At 43.6% G+C, this 18,061-nt stretch overlaps 1 protein-coding gene across 4 annotated transcripts in view; it reads right to left on the minus strand.

The window, feature by feature from the left end:
- LOC125457561 (mediator of RNA polymerase II transcription subunit 12-like protein) overlaps positions 1-18,061 on the minus strand; it is a 568,603-nt gene that overhangs the window by 138,014 nt on the left and 412,528 nt on the right. The gene's annotated exons all lie outside the window — the stretch shown is intronic.

An 18,061-nucleotide genomic window follows, 5' to 3' on the forward strand; every position in this document is an offset into this window, starting at 1 on the left:
CTACACTTGAAACTCTTAGCCCATAGTTACAGAGGTAATGGTCTGTAAGATAGTGGCATGCCCTAAAGCTTCTCCTCCAGTGAGAGAGAAAACAAAGTGCAAGGCTTTGAGAAAAAGGCAGGAAATTAACTGTAACAACTAACATAGGAACGAAACCGACCTTCCATCCACTGACTCCTAGATAACAAGATGTGGAGCTGGATGAACGCAGCAGGCCAAGCAGCATCTTAGGAGCAGGAAAGCTGACGTTTCAGGCCTAGACCCTTCTTGGCCTGCTGTGTTCTGTGTTCATCCAGCTCCACACCTTGTTATCTCGGATTCTCCAGCATCTGCAGTTCCCATTGTCTCTGATCCATTGAATCCTTCTATTTTTCTCACTGCCTCCAGAAGACAGCCATCATAATCAAAGACTCAATCCACCCCAGTTATAATCTGTTCTATCGGGCAGAAGATACAAAAGCTTAAACACACGCACCAACAGATTCAAGAATAACTTCTTTCCCTGTTGTTATTAGACTTCTGAATGGACCTCTCAAATTTTAACATTGATCTTACTCTTTGTGCGCCTTCTCTGTAGCTGTAACATTGCATTCTTTGCTCTGTTCTACGACCATAATGGGCTTTGTGTGCTATGATCTGCCTGTACTGCACACAAAACAAAACTTTTCACTGTATCTCAGTACATGTGACAACAATAAATCACATCAAACCATGGAGCAAATGATCTTGTTTTGTGCTGCATCATTCTTTGATACTATTCCAAGGCTGAACGATAGAAAACACATGAAAGTAAATGTATTTATTTTCAATTTTAAAAATGAAAAACGTGCTGGCCACTGAATTTCAAGCAAGTACAATGATCTTTTCTTGAAGATTTACTCTTGCTGCGCTACCAAGGCGAAAAAGATTGCCAATCTTTCACTGGCCACTGGTGCTCACAGACTTTCTTCTTGAAGTGTTGCAGTCTGTTTTTAACTTCGTGGTACACAGTTTCGACTTTAAAAACGATAATACTTCTCATCAAGTAATCCAGTTCACTTTGGGCAGTGGACAGGATTATTGTAAGCCTCTGCAAAATTCCCTGTTAACAAAATATACAGCTGTACCAGCATACATTTCAGTCAGGTTGTGGGCCAATAACAGACAGGAAAAAAAAACTCAGTTCCACCTGCACTCCAAATTCAGACACAGGTGTTAACATAAGATAACAAAGTGTGAGGCTGGATGAACACAGCAGGCCAAACAGCATCTCAGGAGCACAAAAGCTGACGTTTCGGGCCTAGACCCTTCATCAGAGACCTCCGTTACATTGATGACTGCATCGGCGCCGCCTCTTGCTCCCAAGAGGAGCTCGAACAGTTCATCCACTTGACCAACACCTTCCACCCCAACCTCAAGTTTACCTGGGCCACCTCCAACACATCCCTCGCCTTCCTGGACCCCTCTGTCTCCATCTCAGGCAACCAGCTAGAAACTGATGTCCACTTCAAGCCCACCAACTTAAAAAAAAGAAACAGTCTCTGATGAAGGGTCTAGGCCTGAAACATCAGCTTTTGTGCTCCTGAGATGTTGCTTGGCCTGCTGTATTCATACTGCCTCACACACTTTGTTATCCTGGATTCTCCAGCATCTGCAGTTCCCATAATCTCTGATCACTGGTGCTAACATGGCCAGTTTGGGTTCCTTTAAATGATGTTGAGACCTATGCCAATCCTAGATATTCAAGTGAATCCAAGTGAAGCTACCAAACAGGACTACTTGCATGCTAAACAACATGAGCAGCAAGCAATAGGCTGACCTAAATGATCCCACAAATAACAGATCAGATCTAAGCTCTGCAGTCTTGCCACATCCAGTTGAGAATGTTGGGGACATCTAAATAACTCAATGGAGAAGCAGGCTCCATAGATATCCCCATCCTCAACGATGGAAGAAACCAGCACATAGCGCAAAAGATAAGGCTTAAAGCACTCACAGCAATCCATCTCGGCCTCCGCCAGTGATCTCCAGCATTACAGATATGGGGCTTTAGCCAATTCGATTCACTCCACTGAACACAGCAAAGACTACAGGCACTGACAACATTCCAGCAAGAGTACTGAAGACTTGTGCACCAGAACTTGCTGCTCCCCTAGCCAAGCTGTTCCAGTAAAGTTACAACAATAGCTTCTATCCGACAATGTGGAAAATTGCCTAGATATGCCCTGCACATAAAAAAGAAGGACAAATAAAACCTGGCCTATTACCAACCCATCGGTCCATCTCAATCATCAGTAAATTGACAGAAGGTGTCATCGACAGTGCTATTAAGCAGCACCTGCTCAGTGACGCCCAGTTTGGGTTCCGCCAGGGCCACTCAGCCCCTGACCTCATTAAGCCTTGGCTCATAAAAAGACAAAAGAGCTGAATTCCAGAGGTGAGGCGAGAGTGACAGCCCTTGACATCAAGGCTGTATTCGATGGACAGCAGCTTCAAGGAACCCTGGTAAAACTGGAATCAATGGTTATGGGCGGGGTGGGGCAAACTTGCCGGTCGTTGGAGTCAAACCTGACACACAGGAAGATGGCCAAGGTTGTTGGAAGTCAGTCATCTTTGCAGGCGTTCCTCAGGGTAGTGTCCTCGGCCCAATGATCTTCAGCTGCTTCATCTTTAAGTTCCTCTCCAAGCCGCTCACCATCCTGACTTGGAAATATATCATCGTTCCTTCACTGTCCATGTGTCAATATCCTCCCTAATGACATTATGGGTCAACTCACAGGAGATGGACTGCAGCAAATCTCGTCTTCCCTCCATCGTAAGGTCAGAAAGTGGGGATGTTCACCTTTGATTGCAGAAAGTTCAGCACCATTCGCTACTCCTCAAAATACTGAAGCAGTCCATATCTAAATGTAACAAGATTTGGACAATATCCAGGCCAGGGCTGACGAGTGGCAAGTGACATTTGCGCCACACAAATGCCAAGTTATGACCATCACCAAAAAGAGACAATCTAACCACTGTCCCTCGACATTCAATGGATCACTGAATTGCCACTATCAATGTCCTAGGGGTTATCACTGACCAGAAACTCAAATCGTCTTGCCACATAAATGCAGTGGCTATGAAAGCAAGTCAGATGCTAGGACTACTGCAGCACCTCCTGAAAAACTACCCCTCCCACCCAAGCCTGTACATCATCTATGAGACACAACGTCAAGACTGTGATGGAATACTCCCCACTTGCATGGATGGGTGCAGCCCCTACAACACTCAAGAAACTTGACACCAGCCAGGACACAGCAGCCCTCTTGATTGGCACTACATCCTCAAAGGGTAACACAGTGGCTCAGTGGTTAGCACTGCTGCTACATAGCACGAGGAACTCTGGTTCAATTCCATCCTTGGGTCACTGTCTGTGTGGAGTTTGCACGTTCTCCCTGTGTACATGTGGGTTTTCTCCGGGTTCCTCCCACAGGTCAAAGATGTGCAGCCTAGGTGGACTGGCCATGCTAAATTGCCCACAGTGTTCAGCGAAGTGTAGAATAGGGGGATGCTGTAAGGTTCACTGTGGACTTGTTGGGCTGAAGGGTCTGTTTCCACACCGTAGGGATTCTATGAAGTATTCACTTCCCCAACACCAATGCTCAGTCGCAACAGTGCATTGTGTCTACAGAAATTCAGACAACACCTTCCAAACCCACAACCACTTCCATCTAGAAGGACAAGGGCAGCAGAAATATGGGAACACCACTTTTAAGTTCCTCTCCAAGCTACTTACCATCCTGACTTAGAAATATATCGCCGTTCCTTCGCTGTCCAAGCATTAATATCTTCCCTAATGGCAGTATGGGTCAACTCACAAGAGATGGACTGCAGCAATTCCAGAAGGCAGCTCACCATCATCTTCTCAAAGGGCAATTAGGGGCTGGCCTCAAATACCAGTTGGCCAGCCAGCAACACACTCATCCCATAAACGTGAAAAATGAAGGAAAAAAAGATCATTTGTGGATAAGCATTCACTGTTCTGTTGTTCGCCCTGAAAAGGCAAAATTATCACAAAGAAAATAAAAACAAACATCCATCTTTTGACTTGTTTGTGAAACTGGCAGGCCACACAAGAAACGAAGAATTCAGAAGCACATTTTCCACTGATGGTATCTTCCTCCTTTTGCTTCGATTTTTTAAGCAGAGGAATAGGCCATTCGGCCCAAATGATTTGTACTGTTTATCATGCTCCACATCAGCAGCCACCTCCCAGCCCTCTTCATCTGGCCACATCACTGTAATCTTTATTATTTTCTGCCCCACAAACTTAATCCTTAAATATATCGGTGCACTCAGCTTCTCCTTGTGGTAGTGAATTCTGCCTAAAGACCACAAGAAACAAGAACAGGAGTAGGCCGCTGAGTCTGTTCCAACAGTCAACGTGATCATGGCTGACCCCAACATTGCTCATGTCCACTTTCCTGCATTTTCCCCGCAACCTTAGATAGATTCTTGATCAGACAGGGAATCGATCAGAAAGTTGCAGGAAAAACTCAGCAGGTCCGGCAGCAACTGTGAGGGAAAAATCAGTTAAACTTTTGAACCCAACCGGACCCAAAACCCTAACTCTGATTTCTCTTCACAAATGCCGCCAGACCTGCTGAGTTTTTCCAGCAACTTCTGTTTTCATTCCTGATTTACAGCATCCGCAGTTCTTTCGGTTTTTAATCAATCCGTCTGTCTTAGCCTGAAACAGACACAGGGACTCTGCCCTCTCAGTTCATTCTGGCAAGGAGTTCTAAAGACTCTGAAACCTCTCAGAGAATTATTCTTCCTCATCTAAATCTTAAATTAGTGCCCCTTTATTCTGAGACTGTGCTCTACGGTCCAAGACTCCCCTATGAGGAGAAACATCCTCTCAGCATTCACTGTGTCAAGCTCCTTAAGAATCCTCTGTTTAAACGGCTTCATCTCTCATGCTTCTAAATTTGAATGATTCTAAACTCCAGCCACACACTGTATACAGAAACTCCTCCTGAAGTTTCAATACTGGATATCATACATACGTTGCCTTTATAATCTTTAAAGTTTACAACTTATTCACAAATGAAAACATTTTTCCCACACCTCCCGTGTCAAAGTTCATCTACAGACTTACATTAAGGAGTCAGCTAATTCTGGTATCCTTCGTAGCAGTACAATTGTTACATCTGAACCAAAACAGATTTAGCTAATTAGGAGCAGGTATGGTTAACTGCAGTTCTGATTAGCAAACATGAAAAGAATAATGGATACAGTTATTGTGCATGAGGCCTCAGTACACATTCACAGTCTTCTTTAGTCATTCGTGAGACATGAACATCGCTAGCTAGACAAGCGTTTATTGCTGTTGAGAAAATGGAGGCGGGCTGTTTTTTTTGACTCACTGCATTCCTTGAGGCGCAGGTAGTGTCGTTAGGAAGTATGTTCCAGGATTTTGACCCAGCGACAGCGTTGGTACGGCAATTATACTACCAAGTCAGGATGGTGTGGGGCTCACAGGGAAAGCTGCAGCTGGTGGTGATCTCCGCATATGCATGTGAGCATCTTTCTGTGTTTATTGATAAAATAGTAAGATGAAAGACTGAGGTTTATTTCTTAAAAAGTGAGCATTTTAGCTCTTTGGTTACTGAGCAATGCTAAATAGCCAAGTATACACACATGAAGTACATTTGCTTATATTAACCAAGGCATTTGCAAATAGAGTGCAAATAAATGCAATAGAGTCAGGGTCGAGCAGCATGGAAACCAGTCTAACCAGTCCATGCTAGACATTGTCCCAAACTAAACTAGTCCCACCAGCTTGCTCCTGGCCCAAATCCCTCCCAACCCTTCCTATTCATATAGTCATCCAAATGTCTATTAAACATTGTAATTGTACCTACATCCAGCATTTCTTCAGGAAGTCCATTCCACACATGAACTACCCACCGTGTAAAAAAAAAATTGCCTCATGTCTTTTTTTAAATCTCTCTCCTCTCAACTTAAAAATGTGCCTCCCCCATCTTGAACTTCCACATCTGAGGAAAAATACATCTACCCTAAACTCTTTCTATGCCTTTCATCATTTTATATAAACCTATATAAGGTCACCCCTCAACCTCCTACGCTCCAGCGAAAAGAGTCCCAGCCTATCCAGCTTTTCCTTCCAACTCAAACCTTCTGTACCCAGCATTGGAGTGTAGGAGGTTCAGAGCTTACCTGGTAGAATGATGAAAGGTATAGATAGAATTTATGGTAGCTGAATTTTTCCCTCAGATGGGGAATTTCAACAGTAGACAGCACTGTTTTAGGGTGAGGGGAGAGAGATTTAGAAAAAACATGAAGCAAATTTTATTTTTTTTTACACAGAGGTGGTTCATGTGTGGAATGGGCTTCCTGATGAAGTGGACAATTATAATGTTTAAAAGACAGGACGGATAAATGAATAGGAAAGGTTTGGAGGGATATGGGCCAGGAGCAGGCAGGTGGGACTGGTTTAGTTTGGGGCTATGTTCAGCATTGACTGGTTGGACCGAGGGTTCTGCTTCCATGCTGTATTATACTATGATTTGAATAACAGCCCTCGCAAACACCTTGGATACTTTAAGCAAATTTACTTCACATGTGCATATACTTAACTATCTAGCACTGCTGCAGCTCCCCCGTGAGCCCCATACCATCCTGACTTGGTACTACAATTGCGGTACCTACACTGCCGCTGGGGAAAAAAATCCTGAAACATCCTTCCTAACAGCACTACTTACACTTCCAGGATTGAAGCATATCAAGAAAGCAGCTCACCATCATTTTCTCAAGGGCAATAAATGCTTGTCCAGATAGCTACGAGCGATAGTCATAGCTTAGAGTCATAAAGGTACACAGAATGGAATTAGACCTTTTGGTCCAACTCGTCCATGCCAAACAAATATTCTACATTAGAGATAATGGGAACTGCAGATGCTGGAGAATCCAAGATAATAAAGTGTGGAGCTGGATGAACACACCAGGCCAAGCAGCATCTCAGGACCACAAAAGCTGACGTTTCAGGCCGAGACCCTTCATCAGAGAGGGGGATGGGGAGAGGGTTCTGGAATAAATAGGGAGAGAGGGGGAGGCAGACCGAAGATGGAGAGAAAAGAAGATAGGTGGAGAGGAGAGTACAGGTGGGGAGGTAGGAAGGGGATAAGTCAGTCCAGGGAAGACAGACAGGTCAAGGAGGTGGGATGAGGTTAGTAGGTAGGAAATGGAGGTGCGGCTTGGGGTGGGAGGAAGGGATGGATGAGAGGAAGAACAGGTTAGGGAGGCAGAGACAGGCTGGGCTGGTTCTGGGATGCAGTGGGGGAAGGGGATGAGCTGGGCTGGTTGTGTGATGCAGTGGGGAGAGGGGACGAGCTGGGCTGGTTTTGGGATGTGGTGAGGGATTTTGAAGCTGGTGAAGTCCACATTGATACCATTGGGCTGCATTAATCTAGTCCCATTTGCCAGCAAGTTGGCCCATATCCCTCTAAACCCTTCATATTTGTGTACCCAACCAGATGCCTTTTAAATGTTATAATTGCATCAGCCTCTAGCCCTTCTTCTGGCAGCTCATTCCATACACATACCATTCTCTGAGTGAAAAAGGTTGCCCCTCTCCCCTCTCGCTTTGAGCAGAGGTAGTGTCCCTCCCTCTGGGCAAAACAGTTTGGTTCAACTCCTACCTATCTAGTAGCCATCTGAACAGGTTGATAGGAAATATCTAAAGGTATGTGCTCTTAAAATTGGTACATGTGGTTATTCAGTCACATCTAATAGAGAATGTTTTCTGACACTAGGCAAAGTCTTTAACTGATGTAAAACAGTGAAAGTATTATGCAAGTGTCTAACTTCCTTATTAACAGAGAACAATTTAAAATTCAGATGGGGTCAATTTGGGAACAACAAGCTATTCCTCTTTCAAAATGAGGTCATGTCTGAGCCATCTCAAACTGACTAAAATACAACTTGAGCCTAAAACAAAGAGCCACATTCTATTCCATTTGCCAGTTTAGAAGAATAGAAAAATGAACTATGGTCTTAGCAATTATAATCAAGATTACACGTTCATATATTTCAAAATTACATCTAAAAATGCTGAAAAAATAATGGAGTGATTCAGAGCTGAAGTAATTAATTTGTGCATTTGAATGTATAACTGCCTACATTGAACTTGTTTCAAAGTTCATTTGAATCTAATCATGAATCAAACTCAGGAATAAATTTCCAAACTTAAACAACTTTATATGTATAACTTTCAGGAGACTCACTTCCAGCTATAAACTCTATCACGCAATTTTTTGATTTCATCTGACTATAACCAAAGGCCTAATTTATACAGAAATTGCTGGAAAATCTCAGCAGGTCAGGCAGCATCTGTGGAGAGAAATCAGAGTTAACGTTTCAGCTCCAGTGGCCCTTCCTCAAAACTGATGGTAGCACGTATGGCGGACCACGTGTTATCACACTGTACTGTTAGTCACTAACCGTCTCTATTAACATCTATTCGCCATCCTAGCCAGATCGTTATCCACCCTTTTGTGTGTCCAACCACTCTTCTCTCTTTGAAATCTGTCCCTACCATTTGTTTATTCCTTACCCAATCCCCACACCTTATCTTCTGCAAATAAACCAACATTTTCCTGGATACCATTGGTTCTGAGGAATGGTCACAGGACCCGAAATGTTAACTCTGATTTCTCTTCACAGATGTTGCCAGATCTGCTGAGCTTTTCCAACAACTTCTGTTTTTGTTTCTGACTTACAGCATCCATACTTCTTTCGGTTTTTACCTAATTTATACAGGGCATACCGATTAGGGGTCAATTATAAAGGCCCACAATACTGAAAGCGGGCACTTATAATTGCTTATGCTCATACCATGATTAAGCAGGGACTAGATGGAATCAGAAGTCACATGACACCAGGCTTTTGGAAGCATCACAAGCTTTTGGAGCACTGCTCCTTCATCAGGTGAAGACGAAGAGGCTATGCTCCGTAAGCTTGTGATTTCAAGTAAACCTGTTGGACTGTAACCTGGTGTCGTGTGGAGATCTTTATATTATCTGTTCATTCATAGGGTATGCTGCCACTTATTAAGCCAACATTCGGTGCCCATCCTTAATTTCACCAGAGGGCAGGTAAAAGTCAACCACACTGTTGTGGGTCTGGAGTTACATGTAAGCCAGGCCAGGGAAGGATGGTAGACTTCTTCTTGTAAAGGACGTTAGAGAGCCATATGTACTTTTCTGATACTTCACAATGAATCCGAGGTCATCAGCAATCTCTCAATTCCAGATTTTATGGAATTCAAATTCCCCAATCCGTCTTTTATATGGCTGAGCCAGCATTTGTGGTCGATACCTTGTTGCCCTCAAGAAGGTGTTGGTGAGCTGCCTTCTTGAACCATGTGCATTTCCCTCCAGCACATGCCCATTGGCAGAGAATTCCAGGATTTTAACCCAAGCGACAATGAAGCAACAACAATATACTTCCAATTTAGCGTGGTGAGTGGCTTTGAGGGGGAATTGCAGGAGGTGGTGTTCCTTGAAATAGGTGGATGTGGTTGTGGATTTGAAAGGTGCTCTACACGGATCTTGACTAAATCTCCGCAGTGCATCTTGTAGCTTATACACATTGTAGCTGTTGAGTGTCAGTGGTGGACAGGGTGAATGCTTGTTGGTGTGGTGCCAATTCAAGTGGGCTCCTTTGTCCTGGACGGTGTCAAGCTTGAGTGTTGTTGGGGCTGCATTCATCAAGCAGGTGGGGAGTATTCCACCACACTCCTGACGTGTATTGCAGATAGTGGACTGGCTTTAGAGAGTCAGGAGGGGAGTTACTCACCATAATCTTCCAGGCCTCTGACCTACCACGGTATTTGTGTGGCGAGTCCAGCTTCTGGCCTAAGGTAAACTGTAGGATGTTGATAATGAGGGATTCAATGATGGAAAATCATTGGATGTCAAGTGCCAGTGGTTAATTTGTCCCTTATTGAAGATGGCTACTGCCTGGTATTTGTTGGCATAAACGTTACTAGACACTTGTCAGCCCTAACCTGGGTACGTCCAAATTAGGACATGGACTGCTTCAGTATCTGAAGAGTAGCAAGCGGTGCTGAACATGTTTGCCAATGACTGCACAATCCCCACTTCTAATCGTATGTTGTACAGAAGGACATTGATGAACCAGCTGAAGATATTTGGGCCTAGGACACTACCCTGAGGAACTCCTGTAGAGATGTCCTAGAGCTTGAGATGCAAAGACTCCTTGATGCCACACTTGGTCAAATGCAGCTTTGATGTCAAGAGCTGTTACTCTCACCTCACTTCTGGAATTCAGCTCTTTTGTCCATGTTTGAGCCAAGGCTGCAATGAGGTCAGGAGCAGAGTGGCCCTGGCAGAACTCAAACTAGGTGTCACTGATTTGGTTATTGTTGAGCAAGTGCTGGTTGATAGCACTGTTGGTGACACCTTCAATCACTTTACTGATGATTGAGGGAAGACTGAAACAGTGTTAAGTGACTAGGTTGGATATTTTGCACTGGCCATATCTGGGTAATTCTCCACACCATTGGCTAGATGCCAGTGTTGTAGCTGTCAAGGAATAGCTAACTAGAAACGGTACAATTTCTGGAGCACAAGTTCTCAGTACTTTGCCACACATTGTCAGGGCCCATAGCTTTCTCAGCATCCAATGTCTCCAGCCATTTCTTGATATCACATGGAGTGAATCCATTTGGCTAAAGGCTGGTACATGTGACACTGGGGACCACTGGAGGAGGCCAAGATGGATCACCCATTTGATACTTATGAATGAAGATTTGCTGAAAATGCTTCAGCCTTACCTTTTGCACTGATGTGCTGGGCTCTTCCAGCATTGAGGATATTTGTGGAGACTTCTCCTGCAGTAAGTTGTTGAATTGTCCATCACCATGTACGGCTGAATTTGGCAGGACTGCAGAGCTTAGATCTGATCTGTGTGTTGACAGATTACTTAGCTCTCTCACTTACTGCTTATGATGTTTGTCACACTAGTATAGTGTGGAGCTGGATGAACGCAGCAGGCCAGGCAACAGAGGAGCAGGGAAGTTGATGTTTCAGGTCGGGACCCTTCTTCAGAAACGTCAGGTCAGCATGAATGATTCGGACTGAATGGTATGTTTCTGTGCTGTGTGCTTTTATGACTATGTATACTTTTCAATTTCATCACAGTCGGGTGTGATTCTTTTATTTTCTCTTTATATCATCGTTGCTAGTAACTGATTTGCTCATCCATTCTTTATCACTCTATTCTTTCTGTTCTGATGTTCCACTTCATAATTTTCCATTTGTTTTCCATTTCCTGTTTGCAGACTTCGGCCTTGTCTGATTCTCAATCCTCAGATACGTGTTTAGTGACTGTCCATCTGCTCTCTTTACCCTTCAACATGTCATGGTCTAAATGATGACCCATCATTTTCTTCCTTGGTATTTTCAGTCTCGCTTTAACTTCTACAAGGAGATGATGATCGATATTTACCTCTGTGCTGGGATCCAAAGGAATGCACTTTTTTTCTAAAATGTTTTGCCTTCACATAAATCTATTTGAATTCAAAACACATTGACTGGGCTTCTCAAAGTCTATACCCTGACATTTTGGTGATTTGAGAAGTATTTTTGATACAAATGACCTTTTTTTTTTACAAAAGCGTAGCAGTCTCTCTTTTAGAGTCATAGTCATAGAGGTTTACAGCATGGAAACAGGCCCTTCAGCCCAACTTGTTCATACCATCCAGTTTTTACAATTAATCTTGTCCCATTTGACTGTGTTTGGTCCATATCCCTCCATACCTCTTCCATCCAGGTACCTGTTCAAATCCATTTCTTTATCCAATGTCAGATTTTCTAACACACAATTATGATTTGCCTTCATGGATTGAAACCTTCACATTTTCCATCACAATTATCACACCTGTTGATTTAACTTGATCACAACACTACAGGATGTCAGGGGAAAAATGTCTCTATTTCCAGCTCACTGTGATATTAAGTTGGAGCATGAACACATTTGACAACCAGCTCAAAAAAAAACTTTCCTTTCATCTTAACCATAATCACTCGATTTGTCATTGGCTAGCACCTTCAAATCAATTGCTTGTTTATTTAGATTCCTATTTCATTCTTAGGCTTCGTACATCCCATGTATAAAACACAAATTTTCAATTTTTGTCTGACCACGTTTGAACCATCTTATTTCTGCAGGTCCTGATAAGTTAATAACATCCATGTAACCTCAGAAATGTTCACCTTTTCCACAGCCAAAGATTCCCCTCTACCATGGACAACAGAGTCTTCAGACACTTCTGACCTATTTCCTGCACTTCTTCCTTCACCGCAACAACACTGACAGGATTCCTGGGTCCCCACTTTTGAATCCACCAGTATCAGTGTCCAAAGGATCAGAAGTCAGCATTTCTGCCACATTCAGCAGGATGCCACCACCACCAGGAAAATATCCCCCTCCCCTCCCTAGTCAGCATTCCACAGGGACTATTCCCTCTGTGACATCCTGGTCTACTCCTCCTCCACTCCCAAAACCTCCCCAGACCCCCATGGCATTCAGTCGCAGAAAGTGTAACAGCTGGCTGTTTACTTCCACCCTCCTTAGCATCCAAGACCCTAAACACACCTTGCAGGTGAAGCAAGGTACTTTAGTCAATCGAGTCTACTGCTTTCACTGCTCATAGTGTGCTCTCTTTTACATCGGGAAGGCAATGCACAGCCAATTTTGAGGAACACCTACAGCTGTAAAATTTACCTCCGAGCTTCCAGGTGCCTGCCACTTTCACATACCACTGTGGTACTGAGCCAACATCTCTGTCTCAGGTTTGCTGCAGTCCTCCTGCAAAGTTCAGAACAGCACCTAATTTTCAACTTGGGGACCCTGCGGACTTTTGGGTTCAATGTTGAGTTCAATTATTTCAGGGCCTGAGCATATTATCAATGTCCTTTACCAGCCCCATACCCCAGGCCCTGTAGTGCCATGAGCTGTTTTCTGCACAGCCAAGCCACTTTCACCCACCAATAGTGTCCATTATTTGGTTCCCTTTCTCCCTGGCTTACTGTCATCCATGTCTCTGTCTACTTAATCGTTTTGTTCTCTCTCTGGGCTCCATCCCCACCACTCACTCCATTACCTTCCACTCCATCTTCAGCTCGTCAATTCTGAAGAAAGGTCACTGGGCTCAAAACATTAACTCTTGTTTCTCTCCTCAAAGACACAGCCAGAACTGCTGAGGTTCTCCAGCAATGTCTGTTTCAGGTTTCCAGCATCTGCAGCCTTTTGTTTTATTTGATTGGCATGAGATTTGGACACAGCACTTTCTCACACTCATATTTCTTTAAAATTTTATATTATTAATACAATAGTCAGTTATATAATCAATGCCATTTAAGGTGTAGTCCTAGAAACAAAGAAGATAGCAGCAGGACATTGCCATTCGGCCCTTCAAGCCTGCTTTGTCATTCATTGCGGCTGATCATTCAAATCAATAGCCTAATCCTGCTTTCTCCCCATAACTTTAGATATCATTCACCCTAAGTGCTGTCTCTCGCCACCTCTCGAATACATTCAATGTTCTGGCATCAACTAATTCCTGTGTTAATGAATTCCACAGTGTCCACCCCAAATCCTCAGACTGTGACCCCTGGTTCTGGACACACCCACTATCAGGAACATCCTCCCTGCATCTACCCTGTTCAGTCCTGTTAGAATTTTATAAGTTTCTGAGGTTCCCCCCTCATTCATCTGAACTCCAACATAATCAATCCTAACCTAGTCAATCTCTCCTCACAGATCAGACCCGCCATCCCCAGAATCAGCCTGGTAAACCTTTGCTGCACTCCCTAGACAGCAATGGCATCCTCCTTCAGAAAAGGAGACTAAAACTGCACACAGCATTCCAGGTGTGGTCTCACCGAGGCCCTGCACAACTGCAACAGCACATCCCTGTTCCTGCACTCAAAACCTCTCGCAATGAAGGCCACATAATGGAGAAGCAGTCAACACAAGCACTGTCTGAAATATCCTTGTCCTTTTTAACACAGCCATTAACTCTCTTTAAAGAGTACCTTCTTGACTGTGACATGGGAAGATTAATTAGAGCTGAATAGAATCATTGCAATAATGAAGGTTGATCCTATTTTACAAGACCCCGATGAAATCTGTCTCATTTTTGCCCGTTTGATGCTAATAATTGAAAAACATGGGGTAAGTACTTCTGCCTGTGTCCTACTGCAAACCTTCAGCTGGAGAACACAGGAAACTACTTTCCTCAAATAGATACTTTAAACTCTGGTGCATTATAGGAAGCCTGAGCAACTGCACAATGGGTTCTTGTGGCAGGAAGCAATAGCTGTACCAGAACAGGGTGCGGGTAAATATCTTTCCAATTCCTTGTCAATACCGAGTCCGACTGAAGAAAACCTCAGACGTATTTTTGGATGTGGTTTAGCAACAGGATGAAATATCTTCTTTCAAAAAAAAATTAACTTCTAAACCATAGCAAGATGAAGATCCCTTGAAACCATGCATGCAACTTAGACTGGAAAATTGGCTACAAATTTATTTCAGAGACTTTAAAGTGAAAGACTCTGTTCAATGCTGTACCATAGATGACAGAAATAGTGACATGTTCTATTGATACAAATATCACTCTATACAATGTGCAATGTTTTAAAAGCCTTCCTATCCAGGGTAGGATCCACCAACATAATTAAATGATATATGCTGATCGTTTTAAAAGTTTCAAGATGCAAAAACTAGTCAAGACCCACTGCAGAGAGAGAATGGTTAATCTTTTTGAGCTGTAGGTGCAACAGAACTGATACATTACCACCTATTTCATATTCTCAGTCATCACCAAATAGTCACTTAGTTCCCAAGCTGCAAGACAATGGCATGCTGTCTATCCATAAATACAACTTTATTCAAACACACATTTTCTCAATGACGGCACTTTCCCTGCTGAATCAAGAGGCCATGGCTCACAATAGCCCCAAACGAGTCTGACATCTTGATACAGCACTACGGAAAACGTTTTACTGTCGAAGGAGCTTGTCTCAAATACAACACATGAATGGAAAGAAAAAGGGCACAAAGGACCAAAGATCGTGGGAACTGCCGATGCTGGAGAATCGGAGATAACAAGGTGTAGAGCTGGATGAACACAGCTGGCCAAGAAACATCAGAGGAGCAGGAAAGCTGACATTTCAGGTCTGGACCCTTCAGAAAGAATTGTCCAGACCCGAAACGTCAGCTTTCCTGCTCCTCTGATGCCGCAAGGCCTGCTGTGTTAATCCAGCTCCACATCTTACTATCTCACATAAAGGACCAACTGGTCAACACAGATATGATGTACTCTTTGTGCGCTACCACCTCAATCCACTTGATTGTCAGCACAGCAGGCAATTTCCCCCAACTCTCTCCCTCTCCGACAATGTTCTTCCCATCCACATGTCAACCATGCAATCCCTTGAAAGAGACAAAGGGAGAGGAGAAATAATAGGTCAACTTAGAAAAAAACAGAAGTCTTGGATCTACTAACTTTATCTAAATTGAAACAAGCCTTCATTTTACAACACTGTGGGTGGATCTGCACCACATCTACTACAGCAGTACGAGAGGGGCACTAGAGGTAACAAAGGCATGATTAAACACTCAAATAATCAGTGATGCCTGTAGTGGTCAGCCTGGTGGACTTCACAGAATATGAGTTCCCTGATTGGGGCTGTTAATCTGATCCAGCAAGAGAGTCCCACAAAACCTAAATTGAGTAAGAGAACTCTTCAGCTGTAACCAACAGTGTGCACATCCTGGCAAGTCCACCAAGATCTGGTCTGGAACAGTTGAATTGATTAGCAAAATCCAAATCAGAACCAAATTAAACTTGTGGTTAAACGGTCACCTTGTTCTGATGGAGGCTGATATCAGTGTGGCCATTTCAGTGATTGCAGGACCTGTCATTAATAAACTTCACTCAGAAATCCAGCTCTCAAGTTTGCACAAGACCTCAGTTAGACTGAGAACCTATACTGGGGAACCTTTACAGACTTAGGGTACAATTTTGGTCTCCTATGAGAAGCAGCTGGCTTAGTTATGGCTGACTGTAGGCTCAGGCCCAAGCTTGATGAAGCGAAATTGGTTGTGAAAGGTTCACCTAGATAGGCTCAACATATTTTGATTAGAAAATGGCTACCTCAGTGAAGTCCTATTTAAATAACCGGACATTTCTCAGGAAGAACTAGGGCCTATCAAAGGAGCCAAGGCCACTTTGCACGCTGACCATGAAACAATTCCACAAGGCCTGCCCAGTACCACTTACCTTACAGGCAGAAGTACAGGCAGAAATCAGCAGGCTGGAAAGTGAAGGAATCAAAGCAGTCCAGTGTGGAGAATGGGCAGCACCAGTCATACCAACTCAGAAGCCCAATGGGCCGGTTGGCCTTTGAGAGGATTTTAAACAAACAGTAACTGATTTTTGCAGCCTCATAAATATTCATTCCCTCACACAGAGGACTTATACACAAAGTTAGCATGGGGGGGCACAGGTGTGGTGTGAGAAGGGGAGAGGGGAGTGGTGGGGCTATCTTTCATGAAGCTGGACATGAGCCATAGGTACTTGCAATTGTGATTTTATAAGGATTTCCAGAAGTACACGGCAATTAATACCAACAAGGGTTTGTACCAATATACAAGACTGCCAATTGCAAAGCTGTCAACCTGTGAATTTCCCAGCAAACGATGGAGGACATTTTACAAGGTCAATCCCAAGTCGCCATGTATCAAGGTGACATGCTAATAACATGAAAGACCAATAAGGAGCACTAAAAGAACTTGGACATAGTGGGAAGAAGCTTCATACATTCCACTCTATCCATGCTATTCACAATCTTATAAACTTCTATTACGTCACCTGCCCAACCCCTGCGTTCCACTGAAAACAAACCTACTCTATCCAACCTTTCTTCATTGCTAAAATCCTACAGACCTGGCAACAGTCCAGTAAATCTTTTCTGTACCCTCTCCAAAGCATCCACATCATTCCAGTCGTGTGGTGACCAGACTGGATGCAATATTGTGGTCTAACTAAGGTTCTACAAAGCTGCAACATAATTTGTCTATCCTATACTCAAATGTCCCTTCTAATGAAGGCAAGCATGCCATAAGCCTTTTTCACCACCTTATCTACCTACACTGCCACCTTCAGTGATCTGTGGACCTGCACACCCAGATCTTTCTGCATGTTAACACTCCTAAGGGTTCTGCCATTCACTGTATAGGTTCTCAGAACCTCCTTCTTCTTAGATTACTGCATACTTCACCCCGTTCAACCCCATCTGACATATATCCGTTCACTCCACCAACTTGTCAATGTCCTTGTGGTGTCCTACAATGGTCCTTCCTCACAGCTTAGACTTCTTCCAAGAAATTTTCTACCTATTATCTGCCTGGTTTTGAAAATATCCCCAGCATACCAGTATCTAGGTCATCAATAAGTCAGGATAAGCAAGGTTCCCAATGTTGCACTCTCCCCCCACCCTCCGAAACAACTCTGTAAATTTCAGATTACCTCACCACATCCTCAACTCCCACTCCCTCGGAATATGGAGCTCAATGTGTTGCAAGACCCTATCTGTGTTACTGTGCAGATTTAAGTGTTACAAACAGGGAAGGGTTTTGTGGCACGGTGGTTACTTCTGAGCCAGGAGACCTAGGTTCAAGTCCCACCTGCTCTAAGGGTGTGTAATACTATCAATGAACAGACTGATGAGAAAACATCTTGCAGATAGGGACCCCAATGGTCTTTCTGGGCTGTAATACAATTTTGGTCTCCAAATTTGGAGGCAGTTCAGTGGGGATTTTCTAGATTGATTCGAGAGAGTAGGAGTTTGTTTTACGAAGAGAGATTGAACGGTTTAGGCCTATACTCTCTGATGTTTACAAGAATGAGATATCTAACTGATGTATAAGATGCCAAAGGAGACTGACTAAATAAGGGTGGAAAGGATGTTTCCCCTTGTGG

This window comes from Stegostoma tigrinum, chromosome 14 (genome assembly GCF_030684315.1).
Source record: "Stegostoma tigrinum isolate sSteTig4 chromosome 14, sSteTig4.hap1, whole genome shotgun sequence".
NCBI classification, from domain to species: domain Eukaryota; kingdom Metazoa; phylum Chordata; class Chondrichthyes; order Orectolobiformes; family Stegostomatidae; genus Stegostoma; species Stegostoma tigrinum.